This window comes from Athene noctua, chromosome 1 (assembly GCF_965140245.1).
Source record: "Athene noctua chromosome 1, bAthNoc1.hap1.1, whole genome shotgun sequence".
NCBI lineage: Eukaryota > Metazoa > Chordata > Aves > Strigiformes > Strigidae > Athene > Athene noctua.
The window spans coordinates 249154014-249168405 of record NC_134037.1 but is presented as its reverse complement, the minus strand read 5'-3'; the positions used below and the strand labels follow the sequence as shown (position 1 = coordinate 249168405).

General features: G+C 41.1%; 1 protein-coding gene across 4 annotated transcripts in view; it reads right to left on the bottom strand.

The window, feature by feature from the left end:
• Nucleotides 1-14392, bottom strand: part of PDGFD (platelet derived growth factor D) — a 147257-nt gene that overhangs the window by 102877 nt on the left and 29988 nt on the right. The window lies entirely within an intron of this gene.

Below are 14392 nucleotides of genomic sequence, written 5' to 3'. Positions count from 1 at the left end.
TGTGAACCCCCGTGCCTGTCCACTGGCACTTTGATCCTTCTTGGAGTCATGAGGCTGGTTCAGCTGTACTTCACTTGGGCAAAACATTCACAGAAAGGCCATGGGACTACCACTTGAATAAGGACTTTGCAAAAAGCCCCAGATGTGGCTCACTGAGGTTATACACTTCTGGAGGAAACCAGATCATAGATTCAGGCAAGGCACCAAGACACTAAACCTGGTATGTAGATAAAAGGTATTTTTTGAATTAATGTCACAGAGGGACACTGACTTCTCTTGTCACCATAACCAACCAGCACACGCTCTCCTCTTACTCCAAACACAAAACCCAAATAAAGAAACTCAACCCAGCCAAACCCAACTAAACCCAATCCAACCAAACCAAACCCATGACAGGCCAGAAACTGTTCTCAAAGACATCTGTGCACCTAAAGGTACCATCGTGACTTTAAGCAACACAGAGTCACATCATACCAGCAGCAGCTAATTAATTTCAGAGGACCACTGGTTTTAAGAGGGTGGTCGGGAACAATTCTTACAGAAGGCAGCTCCAATCGACCCCAGGCCAGTGCTTGGGGCAGGGCCATCACTCATGCCCACTGGGAAAAGAAGCAGTGTTCACCACCACCTCTTGTCATGGGCAGAAGAGTAACCAACTAAGTTTGGCTGATGGAAGGATGCACATGTGACAACGGCTTGATCTGGTCAGCCTGCATCCAGCATCATACACCACCAAATACAGTGGGCATGCTACTGTTTAAAAGACACAATGAGGAAACATGCTTTTCAGTGATAGATGGCTCTAAACAAGCTCATGCATAAAATTAGAAGCAATCTGTAGAGCTGTAATTTCTGTTCTCCCATAGAATTGAAAGGAGGATTATTATTATAACAGCAATTGCTAGGGTTGCTATATCAAAAGGTCAACCTGCAATTTCATTACCTCAATACATACACACGTAACAAAGACCAATCCAGTCACATTTCAAGAGCTTGTAACTCCTCCAGACGTGTCATGTAGTATACAAATCAGCCCCGAAGCACTCACTTGCCATAGTAAAACTAGAAGGTCTGTTTGTAAGTATATTTGAAATTGAGGAGGTCTAATAAAACCTGGGTACACTTTTATGATAGCTTGTTTCACACACGTCAGCAAAACAGCTTTTACTTTTTCTTATTGAGAAATTTTGCACCCTATTAACCTTCTCTCTATTGTATCGGGAACATGAGCACAACAACATTATTCTCCTGTGCAGGAACCACAGACCGGACCCATGACTGGGGACTGATCCTTTTCTTTGACACTTTCAGTCTCAGTGCATTTGAAGAATGTAACCAACTTACAAACCACATTTCTACAGGATTAAAATGAGTATTGCTACCATCAGTAAAAGGTGAACCACCTTAATGAAACAAGCTTTTAAGCTGGCATTGTCCCTTTAACTAGCAAAAGCTTCTTCTGAAATAAAGGCCATAATATCTATTTGTTTCAAGACATTTTTAAAATTGCTAAATGTTTTGTGATTGTGATCAGAGAAAACTGAATTACCTTCTTTCACATAACAGCTTCACCTTCTAAAAAATATCATCAAGGAGGAAATGATATAGTAGTTCAATATGATGCTCAGCTACAATGCCCCACAAGAATATCAGTGAAATTCTGGGTGATGAACACTGTAATATTGAACATTATATGAGAGTGAAGAAAAAAAATGGGGGAATCTTCAGTGCATTAAAAGCAATTACCAACTAATCTAAGATCAATGACATGACAAACTACAACACAAGAATGCTTTTGCTTGCGTGAACTGCTTCATCTGCTCTCAAGAATCCAACAGAAACCTCACTTAGAGCTTCTGAATTTCATGACCTTCTACTACAATTTGCTTAATTCACACCACAATCTTGCAGATAAATGTATCAGTCAAGTTGATGGCATAAAACTAGTCTGGACCTACTGCAATGCATTCTGTTACACAGCAACAATACACCAGAGATCAGGCACTGAGATCATCTCAATCTAAAATGTACATTTACTCTTGATACCAAACACAGTATTTGTTTTTAAAGGATTGTTGTATTTATGACATTAGACAAAACTACGGGAAAATAAATCTTAACTTTCTCTTTAGAAAATCTGAGATCAAATAAAGCATAGAGGCCTAGTAAAAGCCTAATTTTGCTGGATTTAACAAATATTTTGGCAGAAAAAACTAGGAGCTGGCCCGAAAATATTTGCTTCATCTGAGGCTTCATACAGGCCAAACTGAATGACATTTGCTATTAATTCAATCCTAACAAACTTGTCCCTGATGAGGTTTTCTAGTCTGAGAATTATGGCTCACCCTGCCTTTACACCAGCAGTGCTCCATATTCTCAGCAGAGAAGACAAAAATTACCGTGCTCCAGAAGAAAGAAAAGACGTCAGTGGGTGTATAGGAGTGGCCTTTAAAAAGCTGACTATAGATATTAAGAAAAAAACCCACCAATTTCAGAGTAAATTGATCTATACAAAAAACCTTTTAGTAAATTAAGTATGAGAAAAAATAAAGAGTATCCTAACCCAGGGATATGACTGCCTCCAAGCTACTTGCTGTACAACCCAGATGGACTCAACTTCTTCAAAGGACAAAGTCCCACCATGTCCAAATCCACCCAAAAGCTGAGTATCAAATTATGTGTTTAATGCATTTTATAAAGCTATCTGTGCAGGAACATATTCCACATAAGAGTAACAACTGAATAAGAACATCGTGACCTGAAATTTCAGTCCCAACAGGTTTTTGTAAGGATGTATCCATGATATTCCTGTGCTCAGCACTACCGTAGTATTGTAAAATCTTTAATACATGTATACCCACAAAACTCCTGTAAGGCAAGGGGGTATTATTGCAACAGAAGTTTCAGGTCTGCGCTACGAGAGGTATATTACCACATCAGATGGCATTGTTTTATACTAATGAGAGAAGACAATCCTCCAACAGTCACAAAAATACCTCTCATTATTAACACTGTACACAGAATTAGTCAACAAGGACTGCAGTGGAGGTTGTAGAGGAAGCAGGGGTTTAAATGTTCTTTTCCAAGCAGCCATCAGACTCTTCTTGCACTCTTCTTACTCAGACCTAATATTTACAACCTTCAAACCTCCTCTGTGCTTTATCTGCCGTCTGCATAGGACTTAACAGCAAACTGCTATTACAGAACTAGTGCTGGCCAGATTTCCCCATAATTATCAGTTTAAGATGAGAAGGAGGAACTCATATCAGGAATTCAAGTCTCCTGAAGTTTTTGATGAGGAAGGAGAAAGAACTCATAGGAAATTAATATGGAAACATATTTTGATTTCCAGTCTGTGTCTGGCATCTTTTGTTTTGCCGTGACTGAATCTACATCACAAGAGAACAAAAAGGTCTCACTAAAAAGGTTTACAGTCTACTGCCAAAATGCGGAGACGGTACTTTGTCTGAAGTGTCAAAAGCTATGGCAAAAGCTAGTTCATTTAAAAAAAAAAAAAAGGTACGTATTTGAATAGCATGGTTGTATGTTAAGGATAAAAGAAAAATGTATTGTGGTTGAAGTCTGGCATGTGTTTGGGAATGTAAAACAGAACACTCTTGCAGACGAGACGTTGGCAGAGTCTCAGTTATAACACACAAGTTATATCCACTATAATATAATGCAGATATTTAAAATATTTCAAACATTTAGAATTTTTGTACAATCACAATGATTTTGAAAATCCACTGCATTAGTGCACTGTGTTTATGGGGCTGATGGACAGCATGGGGCTGGCGGAGAGGAGGTTCATCCGTCATGGGGCAGGGAGATGCCTCCGCTCAGTTCTAGCACACATTTTTACATGCAGCTGTAGAATTTCAGACCCCAATAAGAGAGTCAATTTTTACTACCCTATGTCTAATACAGCTTTGACTTCAAAAGAAGATCAGTGTATATTTATAAACTTTAACTTCTCTTGTGATAAAAACAAGTTAGGTTTCTTTTTTACAAATAAGTGGGAAATATTTACTTTTATAAAATATCATGTAAATAAATTGCCTTCTAAATGTGTAAATTCCACAGATTAGGTACTAAGTACCTTGGGCTTTTGTTTCAGAATACCAGTTTTGAACAGTAGGTGCATTTTCTTCTTAGGCACAGTTAACCATTAAAGTAACATTAACTTTTACTACAAAAAGAGTAAGGTACTTATGAGTATTTCCTATGTAAAAATGGGACAAAAAAATCTTGAAGCAAACAAAACTTAATTATAACATCTCTCCCTATCCCATTAACAGACTAAATTACAAATAAAACCATTTCATCATTTAATTCCTTAATGAAAATCTTACTGGGGTTCAAAAAAGGAGAGAAAACTGAATATATTTAACATTAGTTCACTTAGCATGACGAAATGCAAAGGAAACCTGTTTATCTACCTCTGGAATCAGCGGCTCTTAAATATGGCTGTGCTTTGTTTTCTCTCTGTGCAGGGAAGTATCTAAATCACTGCTCTACACTACCCACACTATCATGCCCTTGCCAGAACACAGCTTTATTCTTGTCATTTCACAACGAATCAAGACTTAACCTCAGCCCTATGAAAACAAGCTGAAGTTTCCCTTGCTACCATCAGAGTACCAGAAATACCCAGTGGATGGTTCCCACCACCTACCACAGGTATCACCTCTAGGTCTGGATAAATCACGCATAGCTCTTTCCATTGTCTGTGGTGAAAGATTACAGAAGTTTTCCTAAGGTTAGATGCTTAATTTTAAGATCTCTAGGGCCAGATGAATCCCAGTCTGAGCAGAGAAGACATCTGGCACCCATCACAAAGGAACTCTGAAGCACAGCAGCCCCCTAGGGCCGGCTGGTGAAAGTCCTGGGATGGTCACTGGACCATCTTTCCATGGGGAATGGACCACCCCTATGGGAGCATTTACAGCTCTGACTTCTTAGAAACAGGCGGTTCAGCAACAACTCCATAACTACTTAAGGGAAGCCATGAAAGGAGGTGGGGTACAACAGACAGAGTGAGTTTCATCTTTCCCTGCTTATCCAAAATCACTTTGCTGTGTCTCCTCTCTGCAATCTCTTTCCTCTCCCAACTGCTGATGTGAAAGATGTCTGAACAACAGACTGTGACCCACTTGATCCACTCCGCTACCAACACCAGTATTTTTGTACTGTAGGTAGCAGTAATGGACATTGATGGCACCAATACAATTCTGCAGCTTCCTCTGTTGTTTCCTCCAAATAAACTTAATTGACATTATCATGTCAGTGAGGCCACTGCCTTACAATAGGCATTGCTTATACAAATAAAGGTCACTTAATTGACCCCAAACGCAAAAGAAGAGGCCTATAAGACTAGCACAGCTATTCCAGCCATCGCAGGCTGTGAGAGCTCTATGACGAGGTTCTTAGAGGACTGGAATGTGCCTTGCATTGGTGCCAACTTTCTTATATCTTAATGTATACATATTAGCTCTATATATTTAACCAAGATGAAAAAACATTCTATTTGCTCCAACTATTCAACAAGATGCAAAAAATCTCTCATTTCATGAACATAATGAAAAAGTCGTAACATATATTCTTCTGAGAACAAGACGTGGTTGTTCATAGAATTTTTGCATGGTCTGGCAGCCTTTTCTGCCTATGGACAGGCTGTAATTGCTGCCTCTCAGCTGTAGTGAACCTCCAGCCTGGTGCTTGACCTTGCGGTCACCCCCACTTTCATCTTGTATATTGGCTTAGCAGGCAAAGCAGCTTTATAAAATCTGTGCCTAACAAATTTTGGCAAAGTAAAACAACTCAATACTGTTTTGCTTTCAACAGGCTTCTCATAACTCTGTATGTATGCCAATTCTGTAGTTTCACTCACTGCAGCTATTCGGTATCATCCAGGGATCAAAACGTGCAAGTGGTATGCTGCTTGTAAAAAAATTTCCAAAAAACCTCCTTCAGGCCAAATGAAATTCATCCCCCTGCCCTTGAGCTCAGCTGTCCTCATTCTCAGTTTCTCTGGGCTTGACTCTGGAGGCAGAGATTGGCTCCATGTGTTAGAGGAGAAGCTGCCAGCCCCCAGTGAGGCTCAGGTCTGGCACACACCCCAGGAGAGACCTCAGCAGCAGGTGTGATGGCTGGGATGTATGACAGAGGTGGAAAGGTTGGAGCTTCCAGATCAACCAGGATGAGAAAGCTGGCAGTTCTGTGGCTAAACAAGATTTGACACAGATATTTGACACAGGTATTTACTGTTTGCTCATAGGTCTGGAAACAGAAAGATCATCAATAAAGTCTCTCAACAAGAAAAGCCACAATTAAATCAACATAGTGAATGCAGGGTCTTGGAAAGATCCAGGATTTCTAAGTAACAAATTCCAGAAAAAGAAGGCAAAGCTGACACTTGGTTGCTGATGCCTTCTGATCAGGAGGACTGAACTGTCTTGTTTGTGTCATGCAACTACCACTGACTCAAAACTCTCCCTGAGGGGAATGGACCACTCCTACCCTCTTCCCACTTGGAATCCAAGATAGGTACCAGCTCAAACCCACACAGGGAATTTTCTCTCCTCTATCCTCCAAAGAAGTAGAAAATAAATACATGTTACATGACCCAAGGTGGGATTCATCCAAATATAGTGATCTAAGGCAGACGTTATCTCTGTCACCTCAAGGTTTTTTCTGTAGCCAGCAAAGACAGGCTGCCCTGCAAAGGAGTTCACCCTCCACATGTCTTAGAATGCAATTAGGATGCAATTACTTTAAAATGAACAAAGTTGGATGACACAGATTCCCACCAGAGTGTGCCATTTTTCACATACCTTCATTCCCACACAACTTCAAGACAATTACAAGGAGCAAAACAAAACTAAAATACAAATGGTCTGCACTAGTTCAGGGCAATCCCTGGCTTCAGCTGAGGTGAGTGGGAAGTCACACTCTGAATTTCATGGTCAGGTCTGTGGTGAGGGATGTGATAATGCTACTGAATTCCTGGCCTGTGTCATTCCTGTGTCAGGGGATTGCTCTCCTTGCGCCACTGCAGCATGTTTGTGGCACTTCTATGCTGACAGAGGAGCATATGCAGACTGTGTCAGGGATGAGAATCAGCTGCTATAACTTCCTGTGTTCAAATGCTAGAAGGCAGCGGTCTTCAGCTCTTTTGTACCAAGCAAAGCAATGGAGATGAGAGCCAGAGGGGAAATGCAGTACTTTAGGAGCTTCTTGTAGCCTCACTCCTCTGCTCCCTTGATCCTCATTAAATGTTTGCTCAATCCATCAAATTTATTCAGCTATTGTTTTCCCAGCTCAGCTGTTTTGCAGGGACTTTGACAACACAACCATTCCTGATGAACATCTGGGATCCCCAGCAACGAATTGCAGAAGAAAGAATGACACATAGTGCAAAACAGAAGAGGAAGAAATGGCACAAGACATGGGGACATCCAGACTGTAGACCACAAGACAGAGAAACTCTCTTTTCCATGCGCATGAATGAAGAAGAAAGGCTAAAAAGCTACCTTGAACGAGTACTGTCCTGCAGACTGCTATGTAGAATATATAAGGTTTCAGAGGAGTAGTTTTCACGTTCCATAACAAAAAGTGAGTTGGAGTTGCTACAGAATCCCCGAAACAGAACATTTTTAAAGCCTCATAAAGGTTGGCTGAAGTTACTTGTGGATATTGCAAATAATGCAGGAGATAGAAACATGGACACACATGGGGTAGAAAGCCAGGAATACCCGATTTCTATCTACTGCCCTCCTAATCTCATCCTAGGAAAGTCTCCAATGAAAACCAGATCTAAATAAAAAACTCTAACTGATAAAAAACCAAGATCACTGGGAAGTGAATGGGTGCTTAAGGGCCTCATGCCTCTGTACAAGCTTCAGCTCTCTGTGGCCTAAGAACTAGAAACTGATGGGCCTTGGCTCTCCAGGATGCCTCTTGGCCGACTAGAGGTGAGACAAGATCAATTAAGAAAAGACCAAATAGAACCTAATCACTATTTGTTTAAATTATACTACTGCATTTGAATGCATCTGTCTCTAATAAACCTATTTAAAGTCAAATTGAAAACAATTATATCTATTAAAACAAAATATTAATGCTGTTTTACTTACACTGAATAATTGAAACAGTATATGCTTGTTGTCAAAGTTTTAAAACAAGTCAAATATCTAAAGTGGTTTATTAGTAACAAGTTAAATGGAAGACCACGGTTAAGCACCTAGAATAAGAAGTGCTAAAACAGATTCTGACAGCACTAGTCTCTTCTGCAAATACAGATAATGTATCTTTCTTGACAGTTTATTTGAATATTTTTGGTTCACCGAGTAATTCATTCCAAGTTGAAACCAACTAAGAGTTGAAGAAAAAAAAACCAACAAAACAACCAAAAAGCTTCAGAGACAGCTTACTTTCTAATTTCATCTTTTGAATAAAAGCACAGGGTGAGAGAATGAGCACTGCAGTTCTAAAACCTTGAAAGCAGTTATCAAAAATACCAGATCAAGTCATTAATTACAAAGTTATTTTATTTAACTAATCACTTTATTCTAAACAATAAAACTTGCAGAAAAAATACTGAAGTGGAAAATGTATTCCACATACACAAGGTAGTTCTGACTCTTTAACAATGCTTTAAGACTGCTGCTTTCAAATATTTTTCAGTAAATCTAATGTTTTGTTCTTATGCAAGTTGGGACTTGAACAACTAGGAGAAAATTATTATTATCCAGAAAGAGCTGCATTATTATTTGTTGCTTGTTTGTTTTATTAAAACATATAGATTGAGGATCTCAGTGAACCTAGTGTTTCTGGTTTGCAAAAGAGATTCTAACTGCAGGTTGCCACTTGGCAGCTTGTAGAAGTGGAGGGCTTTACTCACAGAACAAAACTGCTATTTGGGAAGGTGCCTTGTATGAAGAGAGGGTAACTACAGAGCAATGCTACAGCTGGGACCATTTCTGTTTAACGTCTTTATTGATGGTCTTGATAAGGACATGTAAGTCCTTACATCAGTAAATTTGCAGATGACACCAAGTTAAGTGGGAGTGTTGATCTGCATGAAGATAGTGAGGCTCTACAGAGAGACTTGGATAGACTGGATCCGTGGCCAATGTTAATGGGATGAGTTTCAACAAGGCCAAGTGCCAGGTCCTGCACTTGGGCCACAACAACCCCACGCATCACTGCAGGCTTGGGGAGGTGTGGCTGGAGAGTTGTCTGGAACAAAAGGATCTGGGGGCTCTAACTGACAAGCAGCTGAACATGAGCCAGCAGTGTGCCCAGGTGGGCAACAGCATCCTGGCTTGTATTAGAAATAGTGTGACCAGCAGAAGTAGGGAGGTGATAGTCCCCCTGTGCTCTGCAATGGTGAGGCCACACCTGGAGTATTGTGTCCAGTTTTGGGCACCTCAATGCGAGAGAGATATCAAGGTGCTGGAGCGAGTGCAGAGGAGGGCAACGAAGCTGGTGAAGGGCATGTGAAGATTTGTTCTCCAATGAGGAGAGATTTAGGGAGCTGAGACTGTTTACTTTGAGGAGAAGGCTAAGCTCATCACTCTCTACAACTACCTGAAAGGACATTGCTGGTCTCTTCTCACAGGTAATTAGTGACAGAACAAGAGGGAACGGCCTTAAACTCCAATAGGGAAGGTTCAGACTGGTCATTAGGAAAAAGTTTTTCACAGAAAGAATGGTCAGACAGTGGAATAGGCTGCCCAGGGAGGTGGTGGAGTCACCATCCCTGTGTGTGTTTAAGGGTTGTTTAGAAGAGATGCTGGGGGATATGGTATAGGGGAGAACTTTGTAGAGTAGGGCAGATGGTTGGACTCAATGATCCCAAGGGTCTTTTCCAACCTCAATGATTTTGTGATTCTGTGACTGTGATTCTCATTCCCTGAGCAGGGAGAGCTAGGTGCAGAGACCACAGATCAAGCTGCATTTGACTAACAGAGTCCTGGCAAGGGGCAGAGGCCATAGCTCTGCACTGCAAATATGTGAGGAGCAGGTTTAGCTATTGCAAAGTGTAAGCCAAGAGTCAGCTGTATAGACCTCATGCTCAACAGATGAGTGTAGTACTTCTGACATCAAAGCCCTGCTTTGCCACCAACCTGAACTCTAGCAAAGTCACAGGCTTTCTACGACCTGCACACTGGCCGGGAGACTTTTTATCTTGATTTTTTGAAGGTAACACTTTTTTCTGAAGTGTTGGGAGCAATGTTTCCTTACCTTCCTTGCAGCCATGCAAGAAAAGTGATCTAGTTGATGTTTGGGAGGCACATCTGACTACAGAAAATGCCATATACTTAAATGAGGTGACTGGAAAGCTAGTACTAAAATCAACAGGAAAAGGAGGCAGGAGGAGGTGTTCAAGACTGCTTCATGCTCTCTTGGAAGCAGTTTCAAATCTGTAAATGATCACTATAACTAAGAAAAAAACCCTCCACATCGATAAAAAAGAACATGAGAAAAGTCAGGGTGAAGAACTCCTCTTTTACAGATCAGGTTACTGCAATATTTGCTTTCTGTTAAAATTCTTCAAGCTGTAAATTTAAAATATCACAGGTCCTTTATTACTCTGAGAAGACAAATTTATGCTGCTTGATTCGTACCCAGAAGTAAAAAAGAAAGAAAGAGATTCACATGACACTAGGTTATGTAGTCATTTTTTTAGCTCTGCTGTATTACTGCACAAGAGAGATAAAGCACCATCACTGGGGAAGCTTTGAATGCTGCGATATAGCTAACAGCCTCCTGGGTGCATCTCCTCGAACAGAGCCGCATTTTACTCGCTGCACCAGCTTTCTCTGAACGTTGTGCTGGAAATGAAGGGCTGGCAGACTCCCTCACTGGAGTGCCCAGCTGCTATCTGCAGTGATTTCAGTGTCTGGAGGTACTTTCTTCAAAGATGACACTTCATAAAAACTTCAATATATAAATGAAGTTTGATCATGTCAAACATCATTTGAGCACAAGAAAAAGACTACTGTTGTGACAGACAGAAAGTCTGCCTGAATTGCATGGTTTGGCACTAGAAAATCCTGACCCCTTTCTGTACTGCAGGGAAAGAAACAAACATCAGTGAGAGTTAATGCTGTCAGTGGTGGGACACAAATGCTCAAACAAGGCTGGAATGCTTTATTTCCACTAGTGTAAAATGGAAATTACTCAGGGCCTTACCTGTATAAACAACCTTCTGTACTTCAGTTCTTCATGACAAAAAAGTAAAAGGTTTTACTCCACAGCATAAAACTACAGCAAGATTTTGCTGTTCCTGAGATGCTGGAGAGAGAAGCAGTGCCCACACAGCCTACCACTTCCCACACACTTGGGTAACCACCTTAGTTTTGGTGTTCAGGAGGACAAGTGGTTCATCTCACCCCCTGGCTCCTGGTGCAGAGAGACGACCAATTTGGGCAGTCAACTGGCCACTTTGGGCAGTCCCAACCCCTCCCTGCCTCCCCACACTGCCTCTGCAGGGGACCGGTACCGGGGAGAGCAGGGTACCCAATAAGGACCCACTCACTGCTCTCATGAGCTAGAGCATCACGATGGCTGCAGTGCTAGCCATGTATCGCAGGAGGTGAGAGTTCATGGGACCTTAATTAATACACAGGTCCTCAACGAGGAAACAGAAGCTGCTGAAGCATCTTGGCTTCCCAAGGCAAAGATGGAGTTAGCTGGTTTATTTATCTTGTTTGCTTCTTCCAGGGTGGCCCTGTGAGTCTTGAGCACAAGGAGTTTTACAGACACAAACAACATTCCTGGGCTTTTGCTGCTATTTCTGGTGGGTGTGGAGCCATCCCTCACCAACACCAGAGCTGCTCCTCCCAGCTGGGAGCTTGACAAAGCAGTATCTCCTGAGGCCAAGCTCTATCCCAAGACAAGATCATCAATTATCTCATTAAGAATCATCGTCTTAAGGCAGAATTTAGTCTTTGGGGTAGGGAAAAAGTTACTGGGGCAGATGCCATGAGATAGCACCATGGATAATCACTGCACCATAACAAAGCAAGCCAGGCTGTAGCAGAGCAGTCCTACAGAACAGGTATTCCACATCTAGGATTTATAGAAAAGTTAGGAGTTCACGAGAAATTACTCTAAAAAGCCACAGGATTTATTAGATGGTGCTAAACTTTCCATTAGTGTTTTGACCTATCCCATATAAAATACAACAGGCATGCAGCTTTTTAGTGTAGAGATGTTCTAAATAGAAAATTTTTTTTTCTTCTTATTTTCTATTAAAAGTTACATGAGTTTTCAGCAGGCTTTTTATGCCTGTAGAGTTTATTTGAGATCCTCATCTGTGAGCCCAGTGGTGGTCCAAAACCACTTGGAAAGTCTCATGATGACATTTTTCCCTCCACTGTTAGATCTTTTCAAAGGTGAAACATTCTTCACGAATGGCTGGCTAGCTGCCCAGTAGAGTAAAGAGATGAAGCACCTGCCGCTTCTCCTCCTATTTCTACAAGGAGGAGAGAAAAGCAAAATCTTCTATCCTGAAAAGCACAAGCTGAGCCACATAGATATTGTGTATAGCTGCTACGGAAAGGCATGGGGAAAGGTCTCCTATGAACAGTCAAGAGGAATCAGGAAACATGTCATCCTCGGACAAAAGGGAACTCTGCCAAGAAAGTAAACAAGGAAAGACCTTGAAAATTTCCTTTTAGTGCTCTTGAGCAATTTGGAGCAATGTTGGCAGACCTGGGAGGACACTGTCCTGCAGAGACAATGCTGCTGCACTTGCAAAGTCCCTGTCCTGCTGGAGGGACCCGTTACCACACAAGGACGTGCACCAGCTCTGTGGGATGCACCAAAGTCACAGTGTCTTTGTCTTTAACAAAGAACACAGATTCCTCCCTGCTTCCTTGTCTCTTGGAGGCTAAGGGAAAGAAACCAGTCCAGCATTAAAACACACCACCAGACACACACCCCATAATCTGGTATTAAAAAGAAACAACAGAAACCATTCAGATCTCAACGGATATTAATCCTCATCTTGTGTACTATCACTATCCACCATAAAAAGTACAATTGGCTGTGTATTAAAGATTGTTTACATGTGACTTAAATTTTCTCTTTTTTAATTAGCAGGAGTAAGTAGGTTTAAGGGGTTTAATTAAAACTAACTGAAACAACTGTCTGATGGTTTTAAGAATTAAACGCTTTTCAATTCCTAGGCTGAAAAGGTTTGTTTTCAACACAGAGGTTGTGGGGAAAGTCAGACACTTCACTGAACACACTTTCCTTCCAGAAAGTGAGCAGAAATGCCACTGACAGCTTTTTCTGCCAAAAGAAAGCAGGCCAAGCAATGGTTGGATTGAGGTTAAAATGAAAAAGATATTCCTTTACTTTCCTATAGCCAGTGAACCTCATTTAGAGAGGCCAGTCACTCCAGTTGTGCTGTTTGTCTCACAAGAGGCAGAAGGATGGTTACCACGTGCACAGGCACAGCCAGGCACCCCAAGCCCCACTCTGCAACACCTCATACCCTCTGCACAGGGACAGGATGGAAGTCACATCAAGTGAAGAAAATGGATATTGTGGAATACAAGCAGCACGCTTACAGACAGAAAAATCAAATAGTTTCCATACAGCATGTAATTACCCCATGGAGTTCACTGTTACAGAATATGGAAGAGGCTAACAGTTTAAATGAGTTCAAAAAAGGATCAGACATTTATAAAGGATGGATTCATCACAAGCTGTAAAATATGATGGTTTGGATGCAAACTATGGCTCAGCAAGTCTCTACAGTATTGATTACTGAAAGTTGGAAGACTGTAGCACAGAAAATGTCTCTAGATTTCCTCTGATTTTTACAATCCTTCGTCTGACCCTTGTGTTATTGCAGTCTTTGCGCAACTGAAAATAACCTCTCTGTGTGCAAGATCAGGAAAGCCAGGAACTACTTTGCATTAGGCACTGACTCCCTTTATGGCCTTAAGCAAGGTATTTGGCCTCTGTTCTCTTTCTGTAGTCACCAACTTACAAGCAGTTTGAGGGCAACTAATTAGCTAATGTAATATATGTATTAAACGTGAAATATGCTACGTATCATCAGTCTCATTTAACAAACCCAAAAGAAAAGTTATTTATTAAAGACCCTATTTCTTTATGAACTTGTACAAAAAGGTAGCTGTTACAGCTTCCAGCACAGCAGCCTGCATTTAAAAAAAAATCTCTGTATTAAAATGTCATATTAAAAAGTACATCCTGGAGGGTGAGATGGAATAACTGATGACATAGCCAATTCTACTCAGTTTTTACATTGTACTAGCTTCAAAGTCATGATTAAAGTTTACATGGATACAAGCCAGGTGTCACAAACTTCCAGAGATGAGATAGTACATAAGCAGTATCTTCCAGATGG